This window comes from Onychomys torridus, chromosome 1, assembly GCF_903995425.1.
Source record: "Onychomys torridus chromosome 1, mOncTor1.1, whole genome shotgun sequence".
Lineage (NCBI taxonomy): Eukaryota > Metazoa > Chordata > Mammalia > Rodentia > Cricetidae > Onychomys > Onychomys torridus.
Genome location: NC_050443.1, coordinates 119,074,738 through 119,089,011, shown reverse-complemented (window position 1 = coordinate 119,089,011; position 14,274 = coordinate 119,074,738).

Sequence of the window (14,274 nt, the reverse complement as noted above, 5' to 3'; positions counted from 1 at the left end):
AAGAAGCCAGACACAGAATGAAGGTGGAAGCCGTGACCAGGAGCTTTGATCTATAAACCCCATTGCCTTAGCTTCCTTTAGTTATTTAGGAGAGCAGGGAGGCACATGTTTGGAGGCCAGAGGTCAGTTTGGAGTGGCTTTTATATGTGATGGGGTGCAGTAAAGAATCTGCTGGCCTGACTGTCCCCTTAGGGCAAGCTTTTTATTGTAAGAGAGAAAGATGATTCAGAGACATCTGGAGGAGTCCAGAGCACAGAGAGAGGGGAGTAGGCTGGTCACAGCCAGGGCTGTCTGCCAGAGAGGAAACTGAGAGCAGAGGGTAGAGAGCCGTGAGAGTAGCTCAGGGTGGGCAGACCATGCCAATTATAAGTGTCAGATACAAAGGGAACCCCAATTCCCCAAACTCCAAAGGCAGTCCAAATATCCAGATGAGCTCAATTTGGACTATAGGAAGATTTCTGGTAGTTAGATAAAAGCCAAGATTCCTCAGCAATTTGTGAAACTGGTTCCATCTACCAAAAGGAGTCATTTCCCTTACTTCTGGCAGAAGGGACCTACGGCTTCCCTTGGTGCCTATTAGCATATAAAAGCACATGCTTGGCTTCCTCAGCATCAGAAATACTTGTTTCACATTTCAAAGTCCATGCTAACATCCTAGCCATTCTTCCCTCCCCCCTACCCAAAACTCCCTTGGCTCATAGGCTTCCCTTCCACCCCGCCCCTACCTATTCTTTTTTTTTTTTTTAAGTTTTTTTGTTTGTTTGTTTTCGAGACAGGGTTTCTCTGTGTAGTTTTCCTGGATCTCGCTCTGTAGACCAGGCTGGCCTTGAACTCACAGAGATCTGCCTGGCGCTACCTCCCGAGTGCTGGGATTAAAGGTGTACTGAGCCGGGCAGCGGTGGCATATGCCTTTAATCCCAGCACTCAGGAGGCAGAGGCAGGTGGATCTCTGTGAGTTCGAGGCCAGCCTGGTCTGCAGAGCGAGATCCAGGAAAGGCACAAAAGCTACACAGAGAAACCCTGTCTCAAAAAACCAAAAAAAAGGTTTGGGGATTTAGCTCAGTGGTAGAGCGCTCGCCTAGCAAGCACAAGGCCCTGGGTTTGATTCTCAGCTTAAAAAAAAAAAAAAAAAAAAAAAAAAAGGCATGTACTGGGGCTGGAGAGATAGCTCAGTGGTTAAGAGTACTGGCTGCTCTTCTAGAGATCCCGAGTTATATAATAAATCAAAATAAATGCTTTTAAAAAATAAAAATTGCCGGGCGGTGGTAGCACACGCCTGTAATCCCAGCACTGGGGAGGCAGAGGCAGGTGGATCTCTGTGAGTTCGAGGCCAGCCTGGTCTACAGAGCTAGTCCAGGACAGGCTCCAAAGCTACAGAGAAACCCTGTCTTCGAAAAAAAAAACAAAAACAAAAAAAAAGACGTGCTACCACCGCCTGGCCCACATTTTCCTTATAACCCTGCTATTTCAGCTATTTTTTCACTCTCTCTCTCTGTGTCTCTGTCTGTCTGTCTGTCTCTCTCTCCCCCTTCTTGCTCTGCTCCTGTTTCTCTCACTATGTTCTCTCTATTCTCTGTCCCCTGCTACTCTCCTGTCTCTCATAGCTAGCCCTGGCCAGGTCTAGTCTGCTGACCATGTCCAGTCAACTGACTTCTTTCTCTCTCTGCTCTGGACTCTTCCAGATGCCTTTGGCTATTCTCTCTCATATCTACAATGAAAATATTCATGTCATTAGTTTATATACAATAAGGACCAGTATTTGAGGGATTTCTTATGGGGCTGAAACACCTATTTCACAAGTGTAAGTGGAAGGATTATGTCCTTAATTTCGTCACCAGCCTGCAAAGGAGTCCCAGCCTAAAAAAGCGGGCGTGCCCTCTCTTTCCGCATTCTCTTCTCTTGGACCGGTCTCTCTGTGTCTTTCTATCTCTCCTAATAAAGCTCTAGAAAGGTAACCATGGCTCATGATTCTTCAGCCACTGCAACATCCAGCGCGCTCTTTTGTGGGCATGGCCACTTGGGGTGGCGGCCAGCCAGGAGCATTGCTGCTTACCAACAGTAAGGGTATAGGGCAGTGCTGGTGGCTGGTGCTGGTTACCTCATGGAAAGGTCACAGTCACAACAGAACCCAGTGATACCTTTTACAGCTTTATTAGAAGGAGTGAGAGAGACAGAGACAGAGAGACTGCGCAGAGAGAGAGAAACCGAGAGAGCACATGGGAGTGCACATCTGACTTTTAGGCTGGGATGCAGTCGCTCCCTGGTGACCTTTGAAGGTACCAGAGGAGACCCCTTGCAACAAGTTCCTGAGAAATGCTGGCTTTTATTTAACCACCAGAAATCCTTCTATAGTCCAGTTTGAATTCATTTCTAGATACAGCCTGGTGTACAGGATGAGTTCTAAGTCAGTCAGGGCTACATGAAGAGAAACAACAACGAAATGATCTGATCATGTCTTTGTTTCTCTTAAAGACTTTTTGTTTTGTTTTGTTTTTCTAAACAGGTTTCTCTGTGTAATATTGACCATCCTGAAACTTGCTCTGTAGACCAGGCTGGCCTCAAACACACAAAGATCTGCCTGGCTCTGCCTCCTGAGTGCTGGGATAAAAGGCGTGCGCCACCACCGCCCGGCTCTAAAGACTTATTTTTGACTGGACTTAGAAGTAGAAGCTCTCAGCCTACTTCTGTCTTTTCTCATTCTGTTCCTGGTGTTTTGCTTTGGTTTCCTTCATTCTCTTGATCAAAATTTTAGCATATTCTGCGGCCTCCACTGTATTTTTCTTAGTACATTTCTACTCATTGGTATTTACTGCAGGACATGGGGAGTAACAGGATGCTGAACCTTGGGTGTGTTTGGGAACAGGAAAAAGCACTTTGTCCCAAGTGAGAGGGCCAGCAAATATCATGACAGGAGCCTAACAACTCAGTTAAGAACTAGGCCTAAGTTCACAAACAAAAGGCAATCAATCACCAATACTGATAGAGATTACATGTCCACACAGTTGGGCTTGCCCGGCAGACCACCTAACTATTTCCGGTTCAGAATAGCCATCTCCGGGTCAGACATCTTGCGGGACGGGGACTCCATGTAATCTACATGCATGCGTGGAGTACCCACAGGAGTTCCTGTGTGCATGCGCAGCCCAACCTTTAAAAAGCTGGTGCCATCTTGCATGAGACTCTCTCTTTCTCTCCCCCCTTATCTCCTCACCCATGTGTGTTTCACACAGGCCTGTCACCTCTATCCTCTTTAATAAAACTCTTCTGTGGTCTTGTTGTGTTCGGGACATGTTCCTAGCGCCACTTAAAAACTAACAAATACCCCTGCCAGTAAGGAGGAGGAGCATTGCACTTATGCCTGAGCCGACTTTCCCCCTCCACAGGTACCTCAAAGCAATAATCAAATGAGGCTAAGGCCTGGGACTTGTCCAGACTTGCCCAAGAATGGAGAAGCTATAGCCTTAGTCCACCCCTGCTAGCCCCAAACAATTAGAAATGTACTAAAGTGATTGTCACTTGTACAAGCCAATTCTAGGTAGAGTGATCACACTGCTTTTAGAATTCCTTTAGTTATATATAAAAGAGTCTGCAAGCTTTTCTTGGAGATTATCATTTTTGCCTTTTTGTTGGACGCATGGTCCCAGCATGCTGGTACCTTCTTGTGATAATAAACGCTCTTGTTGATTGTCTATATGGTTGGTGGTCTTTTTGGGGGACTTCTCCAGGACCCTAACACTAAGTACTGCCATTTGAATTCAGGAGAGTGAAAAAAAAAGTTCAAGTTCCCAGGCCCCAGTAAGCTTTGTAGCTGGATGGAGAGGTATCCTGGCAGTTGGGAGTCAAGGAATAACACAAAGTCACTATAAGCACAGCAGCTTATAGCCCTACCCCAGGGAAAGTTTTCCCCAATGCAAGTGTAACAACTCTGCTCCCACAGGGGAGGGTTTCCACAGGGAAGTTGCTACAGCTCTGCTCTTCTCTGGAGAAAAATATTACAACTCTGCTCCACTAGGGGAATGTTTCCCCAAGGAAAGGGTTACAGTTCTGCTTTGCTCAGGCTGGGGAGAAAGTTGTTACAGCTGGACTCTGCTCCAGAGAAAATGTCACACCACACAACAAACCTCACTCAAGAGATTTATTGGGAAGGAAAAATACAGGAGGGTGGCTGCTTTTAGGGTGAGAGGTAGCAGCAAACTGAATAGAGTACAGAGCTTATATAGGGTTGGGGGGGGCAATACTTGTCCAGGGTGGCTTGGGATTGGTGGGATTTTGCAGCCTGATTCTGGGGCAAGTGCAGGGACTGGTGGGATTTCAAGCCCTGGTCTTGGGGTCAAGTCAGGGGCAGGGTGTTCTTTCCTTGGCCCTTTTTAACCTATACCTGGGGATCTGGGGACTTTCCAACAGTGGACCAACTTCCTCCTTAAACAATAGAAATAGACTGTTATGCATCTTTAGTTCTCCAAAATGTTATGGCTGTTCTTAACAATAAAAAAGAACAAGTGAGGGGCTGGAGAGATGGCTCAGCCATTAAAAGCATCTGTCTGTTCTTCCAGAGTTCAATTCCCAGCGACTACATGGTGGCTCACAACCATCTGTAGTGAGGTCTGGCGCCCTCTTCTGGTCTGTAGGCATACATGCAGACAGAACTCTGTTTACATAATAAACAAACAAACAAACAAACAAATAAATAAATAAATAAATGAACTAAAACAAACAAATGAATCTGATTGGTTGGACTGAAAAGCTTACATTCTGTCTCATTTGACAATGATGGAACACATAGGGAAAGCCCCTATCTTTGAATACTGATTGGTGGGAAAATGTAACTGTAAATTGGCACAGATGTTTGTGGGTTTTGTGCTTAAATACTTGCTGAAATGCACATTTGGGAACACAACTCCTGAGTCTGTTCCTGACTGGTCAGTTTCTGTCATGCTATCCAGTAATAAATCTTGCTTTGTGGAACTTTTGTGTCTGCTTGGGTTAATTTGGAGCTCAGACCCACAACAGGGGCTTTGGTCCTGGGATTCTTACCTTCTTGAAGGGCTTTCTGATAACATATTGGCAGACATCATCTTTAGAGAGATTGAAAAGCTTTCAGATTCTGCTAGCTTCTTCCAGCCCCAGCTGCCAATGCACAGTAGTTATCTGTCAGTCCAGGAGTAACCTTCTCCTCCTCCTCCTCCTCCTCTTCTTCCTCCTCCTCTTCTTCCTCCTCCTCCTCCTCCTCCTTCCGGAGCTGAGGACCAAACCCAGGGCCTTGCGCTTGCTATGCAAGTGCTCTACCACTGAGCTAAATCCCCAACCCCAAAGTTATATTTTTGTTTGTCTGTCTGTTTGTTTGTTTGTTTGTTTTTCAAGACAGGGTTTCTCTGGGTAGCTTTGCGCTTTTTCTGGAACTCACTCTGTAGCTCAGGCTAGCCTCGAATTCACAGAGATCTGCCTGGCTCTGCCTCCCAAGTGCTGGGATTAAAGGCGTGCGCCACTACCGCCCGGCTGTTATTTATTTATTTACAATAACTGCATTGTGATTATTCAGACCAGCATTCACAATGTACCCCTGAACAAACCTGTGCTTCCTCTCTCCAGTTCTCCTTGGTCTATAACAAGAATGACCTTATTCAACAGCTTCGCTTCATGGGAAAACCTTGTTTGTGGTTCCCACCACTGAGTTAGACAACACAGTCTTTCCATCCTTCAACCAGAGCATCAACAACTACTTGAGGCTTATGCTCATTGTCCACTTTAATGGGTTTCTGACAGCCAGTGGGAAGAAGATAGTCAGCTTCATCCTGACTTGACAAACCTGGCACGTAGGAGGGACCATGGAAAACAGCTCCTTTTTTTTTTTTTTAGCTGAGGATCGAACTCAGGGCCATGCGCTTGCTAGGCAAGTGCTCCACCACTGAGCTAAATCCCCGAGATTGGGTTTTTCTTTCACTGGACTGGGACTAGTCCACATAGTTAGACTGGCTGGCAGGGGAGCCCAGGAGTCCACCTATCTCTGCCTCCTTGGTGACACCACCTCCTTGTACGTTTGTACCACCACACCAGGCTTGGTTGAAGTAGAGCAAGGAGAGGGAGATCCTATCCCATGAGGCAGTAGATTTCATTCCTATGTGATCCATGTTACAGTCTAACTCACTGAGGGTGGTTGAGTGTGTGTGTGTGTGTGTGTGTGTGTGTGTGTGTGTGTGTGTGTGTGTGGCTGGTTCCACATATATAGATAATATGAGAGGTTGGAGATGCCCAGCATGCATGAAGCCTTGGGTTTGAACCCCTGCAATGAATAAAGCCTTGCATTCTGGTACATGTGTATAAAAATACCAGCACTTGGAAGGTGAGGCAGGAGGATCAGGAATTCAAGGTTATCCTTGATGATAATAGAGTTCAAAGACAGCCTAGGCTACATGAGGCTCGAGGCAGGAAAGACATGGCCTTTTCTTCTGTCTCTCTTTCATATGCTGGTCAGAACCTAATTATGCTTTTTCTTTCCTTTTCTTTTTTTTTTCCTGATACTCTGGGCTTCCTGACTCTCTCTAAAGCCTCTCTCCCAGGCATGTGTCTTGACCTCCTCTCCTCTACCCTCCTCCAGACAGCTGCTTAGGTTTGCAGCTGGCCTGCCCTGGTGTTTTTCTTTTCAGCTCTAATAAAATTATTCTCGAGCTTCTGTGTGAGTTCATTTTGTTTGTTTGTTCTTTGTTTTGTTTTTGAGAGACGGGGTCTCTTTGTGTAGCCCTGGATGTCCTGGAACTCGCTCTGTAGACCAGGCTGCCCTTGAACTCACAGAGATCTGCCTGCTTATGCCTCCTGAGTGCTGGGATTAAAGGCATGTGCTGCTGCCGCCGCTGCCGCCGGCGCCGCCACCGCCACCACCACTACTATGAGTCCATTCTTAAATTATTTTATTAATGAGACGAAGAACTGCAAGAGGGAGCCCTGATTTCTCCTGTATCATCTGGGTAAGAAAGATACCAAATGTCAACTAACCTCTTTGATGTCAAGCACACACTTATTGCACATGTACACACACACACACACACACACACACACACACACACACAAGAATACCATGCATACACATTATCAATAAAGAAAAATAAAGATTTTGGTAGGGAGGATCAACAAAAAAACAAATTATGTTTGATGATTCCATAATAAAGTTAATAATTTCTGTGTTAAATGCTAAATGAAACCATTTTTTAAAAGGTCTTAATTTTCTGGGATTGTGACAGGAGGGGATTGTCTCAGGGTCTTCCATGACATATTCTTCATGTCTTGAATGGAGAATTGAGCATGACGTAGAATAACTATGAAAAGTGAAGGTGTGGCAGGGCAAGAGAGCCCAGACTCTCCTGTTTGGTTGGAGCCTCTGCAAGGTCTGCTCAGAAAGCACCATTCCTCTTTCTCTCCAAACCTCTCCTGCTCCGAGAGCCTCCGAACAAAAGAAAGGCGCCAAAAGTCCAGTTCCAAGTGCTTGGTGACTACTACAACTTCTTCCCCGATGCCACCAGCTGCCCGAGTCCCCACCTAAGCGCTCAGCGTTTGACCACACATGGGCACACACCCAGCTTGTGGGGGACATGTCGTCACCCCTAATCTGTAAAATCTCCCTGCCTTAGTTTCGTGTGCGACTTCTTTGGCCGTGATCTGTGAGACCAGTGAATCTGCCCAGGAGTTGCTTTGCTCAATATACCTGTTGTTATAGTTTTGGTTTGATCTAGGTTACTGTGTCTGAGGAGAAACTTAGTGAAGTGGGAGAAAGTAGAGAAAACCTATTAGTCCCTCCATCTTGTATTCTTCCTGAGGCCATTTAGGTTTAACTAGAGTTTGATCTCCTTGATGGAGAATTTCATAGAAAATCATCCAACTCTATTCTAGGACCCAAGGCCAAGATGCCCCAGCCAGCTTAGTTTCTGTTAAACTGCTTGCTTGCACAAACCTCCCATGCACAGGCTGAGTTTCCAGGTGGTGGTGGTGCACACCTTTAATCCCAACACTCAGGAGGCAGAGCCAGGTGGATCTCTGTGAGTTTGAGGCCAACCTGGGCTACCACGTGAGCTCCAGAAAAGCGCAAAGCTACACAGAGAAACCCTGTCTTGAAAAACCAAAAAACAAAAAAACAAAACAAAACAAAAAAAAAGCCTCTTGGTCTAAGTGCTTGGTGCTACACTTAGATCCCAAATACCTGAGGGTAAGCCCAGCTGGTTGAGATAAAGACTTTGTTTTGTTGGTTGGTTTTTTTGAGACAGGGTCTCTCTGTGTAGCCTTAGCTGTCCTGGAACTCACTCTGTGGATCAGGCTGGCCTTGAACTCATAATGATCCACCTGTCTCTGCCTCTGGAGTGCTCGGACTAAAGGCATGAGCCACCACTGCTGGGCTAGGAACTTACTCTTTTTTTTTTTTTTAAGATTTATTTATTTATTATGTATACAGTATTCCATCTGCATGTGTGCCTGCAGGCCAAAAGAGGGCACCAGATCTCATTATGAATGGTTGTGAGGCACCATGTGGTTGCTGGGAATTGAACACAGAACCTTTGGAAGAGCAGCTAGTGCTCTTAACCACTGAGCAATCTCTCCAGCCCTCATTTTTTTTTTTAAATAAGATCTGTATTGACAGATAATTCACATAGTATACAATTTTCCTGTTTGCACAATTTGATAGACCAGGATCCTTGTAGGCCCATGACACTATCACCGAACTTACTCTTAATTACAAATGGAAACCTTAACTTGCCAGGACTTAACATAGAGAACCAGGAACTGTCTTAACTGCTACAGAACCTTTCACCTGCAAGGTCTGTCATTCCTGTTTTGGTGTCCCACCTTCCCCCATTCATCACTAATTAAGAAAATACTCTCTACCGGTCTGCTTACAGCTCCATAGTATGGAGGCATTTTCTCAACCAATGCTTCCTCCTCTCAGATGGCTATACTTCCTGTCATGTTGACAGAACATGGCGTAAGGGAACCTGAGGGAACCTCTGAAGTCCTGGTGTTACTCAGAGAAGAGGTTCTTTGTCTTCCAGGAAGAGATTTCTGCAGTTCTGACAATTTCTCAGACCACAGTTTCAACCTAAGCCTCCAGTCAGTTCCCTGAAGATAAAAATGGACATGAGGGTCTGGTCTGTTTTACTTATGATTCTTAATGTAGCCACATTGAATTAAATCTCCTTTTTCTGCTTTTGAACTAGTACTATCTCTCTAATTGGTGTATTTAGGCCCAGTGGCCAGGACCAGCTTGTTGGGGCCAAGGCCCTGGCTTTGACCCTAAACACCCCAGTAACAAGGAAGCAAAACAGAGTTAAATAGTTGGTTTGAAGTTACATTCCTTGCAAGCGTACAGAGAAACTGGAGGCTTCCAGTTACTTTTGTGCAAGAACCATCTTCCTCCTCCCACCGCGGAGGTGGCCTGACTGGTAGGGCAGCTGACTTTCTGCTCCTGGTTCCCCACAGGCCCAGAGTGAACTTTACCTGAGTGGGCTCTTTGAAAGTTTAGCTTGGTTTCCTGGGGTCCAGTGTAGGAATTTCCCCATCACTGCTCTCTTCTAACTGTGTTTACCAGGAGGAAGAGGGGTGGCCGAAGCCTGTAGGAAGAAGAAGGGGAGCTAAGCAAGGAGGAAGGAGGGAGGGAGAACCAAGCCTTGCTGCCTGCCTGACCTGTGTCCTCCATCACAGGTGCTGCAATAGGCCCTGCTCAGCCTGCATCTGGACCCTCTCCTCTAGGCCACCTTAATCTTGAACGCAGGCTGCTAGTTAGTTGAATAGCTGGGACCTTGCCACATAGGTCAGCTGGGAGGTCACATAAAGGGTGAGCAGCCTCAGCAGTTGAGAGGATTGTCCTAGTGAGCAGGTGGGCGGGTGAGGGAAGGTGGTATCCAGCCTCAAGAGCCCAGGATGTTATCTACCTTCAGGAATGCACAGGGACCCCCATCCTGACAAGAGGTCTGACTGGGCTGAGAATGTAACTCAGTTGGCAGAGTGCAGGATGCCTTGGGTTTGAGCTTCAGAATTCACAAAAACCACAAGGACCTGAGTTCAGATCCTCAGCATCCATGTAAAAACTGGGAGAAGCAGCCAGGCATGGTGGTACATGCCTTTAATCCTAGCTCTCCGAGGAGGCAGAGGCAGCTGAATCTCTGTGAGTTCAAGGCCAGCCTAGTCTAGAGAGCAAGTTCCAGGACAGCCAGGGCTGTAACACAGAGAATCCCAGTTTTGAAAAACCAAACCAAACCAAACCAAACCAAGTGAGGCATCTGTAAACGGGGCATACTGTCATCCAGCACTGGGAATACAGAGACAGGTGGATCCCAAGGGTTCACTGCCCAGCCAATAAACACCAAAATCAGGTCCAGTTTTAGTGAGAGATCTGAACTCAAAAAAATATGGCAGACAGGGCTGGGGATCCAGCGCAGTGGTAGAGTGCTGGATTAGTGTCTTAGGTTTCTAACTGCTGTGATAAAACGCCATGACCAAAATCAACTTTGGGAGGAAAGGGCTCATTTGGCGTCCAGGTTAAGATCCACAATCAGCTAAGTGTCTTAGTTAGGGTTTCTCTTGTTGTGAAAACACGCTATGACCACAACAACTCTGTTTTTTCCAGACAGGGTTTCTCTGTGTAACTTTGGCTGTCTTAGAACACACATTATAGACCAGGCTGGCCTCAAACTCACGGAGATCCACCTGCCTCTGCCTCTGGAGTGCTGGAAATATTGGCATGAGACACCAAGCCCTGCCTCAGCAACTCTTTTTTTTTTTTTTTTTTAAATTTAAATTTTGGAGCTGAGGACCGAACCCAGGGCCTTGAGCTTGCTAGGCAAGTGCTCTACCACTGAGCTAAATCTCCAACCCTCACAGCAACTCTTATAAAGAAAAAAACAATTCATTGGGGCTGGCTTATAATTTCAGAAGTTTAGTCCATTCGTCATGGCTGGAAGCATGGCAGTATGAAGGCAGACATGGTGCTAGAGAAGTAGCTGAGAGTTCTATGTTTTTGTTTTTGTTTTTTTACAGGCAGCAGGAAGTGACAGTGACACATTGGCCATCTGAGACCTCAAAGCCCACCCTCAAGTGATGCACTTCTTCCAGCAAGGCCACACCCACTTCAACAAAGCAACACCTCCTAATAGTGCCCCTCCCTATGGACCTATGGGGGCTATTTTTATTCAAACCATCATACTAAGGCAGGAACTAAAGAAGAAACAACTAGGGGCTGGGGATTTAGCTCAGTGGTAGAGCTCTTGCCTAGCAAGCACAAGGCCCTGGGTTCGATCCCCAGCTCTGGGGAAAAAAAAAAAGAAGAAACAACAGAGGAGTGCTGCTTAATGGCTTGTTCCTCATGGCTTGCTCAGCCTCCTTTCTATCTTTTTTCTTTTCTTTTCTTTTCTTTTCTTTTCTTTTTTTTTTTTGGTTTTTTGAGAGAGGGTTTCTCTGCGTAGCTTTGTGCCTTTCCTGGAACTCACTCTGTAGCCCAGGCTGGCCTTGATCTCACAGAGATCCGCCTGCTTCTGCCTCCCGAGTGCTGGGATTAAAGGTATGCACCACCACTGCCTTGCTCTTCTTTCTTTTTTTAAGATTTGTTTATTTTACTTTGTATGTGAATGTTTTGCCTACATGTGTATATGGATACCATGTCTATGCCTGATGGATTCCTAAAACTGGGATCACAGATATTTGTAATCTACCATGTGGGTGCTGGGAATCAAACCTTGGTCCTCTACAAGAGCAACACATGTTCTTTTTTTTTTTTTTTTCTTTTTCTTTCTTTCTTTCTTTTTTTTTTTTTTAAATAAGATTGATTGATTATGTATATAGTGTTCTGCCTGCATGTATCCCTGCAGGCCAGAAGAGGGCACCAGATCTCATTACAGATGGTTGTGAGCCACCATGTGGTTGCTGGGAACTGAACTCAGGACCTCTGGAAGAACAGCCAGCTAGTACTCTTAACCTCTGGCTATCTCTTCAGCCTGCAACAAGTGTTCTTAATCACTGATCCATCTTTCCAGCCCCTTCCCCACTTCTTGAGACAAGATCTGACTATGCAAGATCTGATGGCACCTCTCACATCTATCATTAATTAAGAGAATGTCGGGGGTTGGGGATTTAGCTCAGTGGTAGAGCACTTGCCTAGCAAGCGAAAGGCCCTGGGTTCGGTCCTCAGCCCTGAAAAAAATAATAAATAAAAAGAAAAAGAAAAGAAAATGTCCCACTGGACAGTGGTGGCGCACACTCGGGAGACAGAGGCAGGTAATCTATGTGAGAGCGAGTTCCAGGACAGCCAAGGCTACACAAAGAACCCTGTTTCGAAAAAAACAAAAAGAAAGGAAAGAAAAGAAAAGAAAGAAGGGTTCGGGATTTAGCTCAGTGGTAGAGTGCTTACCTAGCAAGCGCAAGGCCCTGGGTTCAATCCTCAGCTCAAAAAGAAGAAGAAAGAAAAGAAAAAAAAAAAAATGTTCCTCAAGTTTGCCCACGGGCCAATCTGGTGGAACACTTACTCAGTTGAGGTTTTCTCTTTCCAAATGACTCTTGGCTCTGGTCAACTTGTCAAAAAGACTAAGTGGGACACTTAGCATGCACAAAGGCCTGTGTTCAATCTCCAGTGTCACCACCCCCCAAATGTAAAGATAAAAGAAATCAATGACCTCTGGCCTCCACATGTGAGCTTACACACACACACACACACACACACACACACACACACACACACACACCCCTCTGTTGCCCTCATAGCAGGAAGATGGTTTCAAACGCTTTGTTTGGGAAGTTATAGAAAGTTGTTCATTTTGTTTTTGAGGCAGTTGTGAGCTGCCATGTGGGTGCTGGAAACTGAACCTGGGTCCTCTTGAAGAGCAGCCAGTGCCCTTAACCACTGAGCCATCTCTCCAGCACCTCAGAAAGTTCTTGTTCAGGACCTGTAAATGGATAGCTGAGCGGGATTCTCTGAGTTTTGAACTCATTTTAGTTATGTGTCCATTGTATATGAACGAATTATGCTTCCTGTATGCCTAGTCCTAAGCAAGCATTCAAAGATCTTCCTTGGGCTATACCCCAACCTTCTCCCCAGTCCCCACTAGTCCCCTTTACTTCAAACCCTGAAACACTTAAGCAGATGTGTTCCCAAAATACCAGGCACGGCGAGGTGTGCATTCCAAACCACTCAGTGTGTGGTGCAGCTCTTGATGGCACTGTGAGGAGCTGTGCTCTCCAAAAGAAGCTTGGGTTTTGGTTGGTTTTTGAGGCAGGGTATCACTACAAGCCCTTGCTGGCCTCAAACTCATGGTAAACCTCCTGCTTCAGCATGCCAAGTGCTAAAATTACAGGCACGAGTCACCAGGCCTGGTGAAGGACCCTCTCTATTTTTTGCATGCTCAGATGTAGCAGCACACAGTCTTTGGTCTCTGAAACCAGTCATCTCCTCTGGCTTGAGCATAGATCTTTGACTGCACTGTCAGAGATCTCCATACTTTCTCCCAGGCACTTGACAGTTTCCCCTGTCATATTGCACCCAATGTTTCTAGGGGCACATTCGCTTTTAGGGGGCAGGGGAGATCCTTTCCTTTTCTCCACACACAAAGCATTTTCTCAGCACCACTTTCCCCCCCAAGAGTCCCTTCCTGTCACTTTGACTAAGTGTCACTCTCCCCAGGTGACACGTACATCTTGTGCTGGATCATGAGGGACATCTCACCACATCTATGTCACTTCCGCAACTTTTTTTTTTTGACAGGGTTTCTCTGTGTAACAGCCCTGGAGAGACAGTAACTATTTTATAATTCATTTTCTAAGAAGGAAGGGAAAGCCCTTTCTGAGTGGTGTAGGAAGCCCTGTGTCTTGATTGGCTTGAGTAGCTGCAGGCGTCCTGGCCTTCAGTGGGTGGTTGGGAGTTGGCAGACCACAAAGACATGCTTGTCCCTGGACAGAGAAGGGCCTTGTTCATGGAAATATTTGCTGGTGGCGGAGCTAGGCACAAAGCAGTAGCCACCAGCAGTCCCATACACAGAGGGGTTATTGGATGAACATCTCGGAAACTGTCCCTGGGTTTGGGGGTCTTAAGTACATTCTCCAGTGTATGGCCAGACCCTCTTCAGCTGGGGTCCCATGAAGAGTGCCAACCTTCCCTCTTCCCGGCTGCCTTGTTGGGAATGGATCAGAGTGTAGGAGTGTTGCAATTAGGAAAGTTCCACTTGAACCCCAGCCCAGGTGACCTGGCCTCTTTGTGTCTCATTCTTGGTCTAGGCCTGTATCTTAATTTGTGACTGAGGCCTCCCAATG